This window comes from Eimeria mitis, genomic scaffold (genome assembly GCF_000499745.2).
Source record: "Eimeria mitis Houghton genomic scaffold, Emh_scaff2250, whole genome shotgun sequence".
Classification (NCBI taxonomy): domain Eukaryota; phylum Apicomplexa; class Conoidasida; order Eucoccidiorida; family Eimeriidae; genus Eimeria; species Eimeria mitis.
The window spans coordinates 1-301 of record NW_013570579.1 but is presented as its reverse complement, the minus strand read 5'-3'; positions in this window follow the sequence as shown (position 1 = coordinate 301).

Genomic DNA, 301 nt, shown 5'->3' with positions numbered 1-301 from the left:
CTTCTGTAGGCTTCAAGTTCTGTTTTTACTCTATACTGAAACAAGCACTCGGTCATTCAGGTCATTCAGCAAATTTTCCGAAGCTTTCCGTAAGCGTTCTTGCTAGCCTCGCAGATGGAACAACACCATGGAGAGAGTGTTTTGGGTTTTCTAGAAAGTGTGTCGATCTGGTGTGACATACGTTCAGAAATGTGTGAATTGTCGTGGTATCTTGGTATCTGTAGGCGAAACAGGAGTGCCTCGATTTCTGTATTGTGCGTAGCGTTCTCTTGCCAGAGCAAGATGTGTTCGTAAAGCCGTA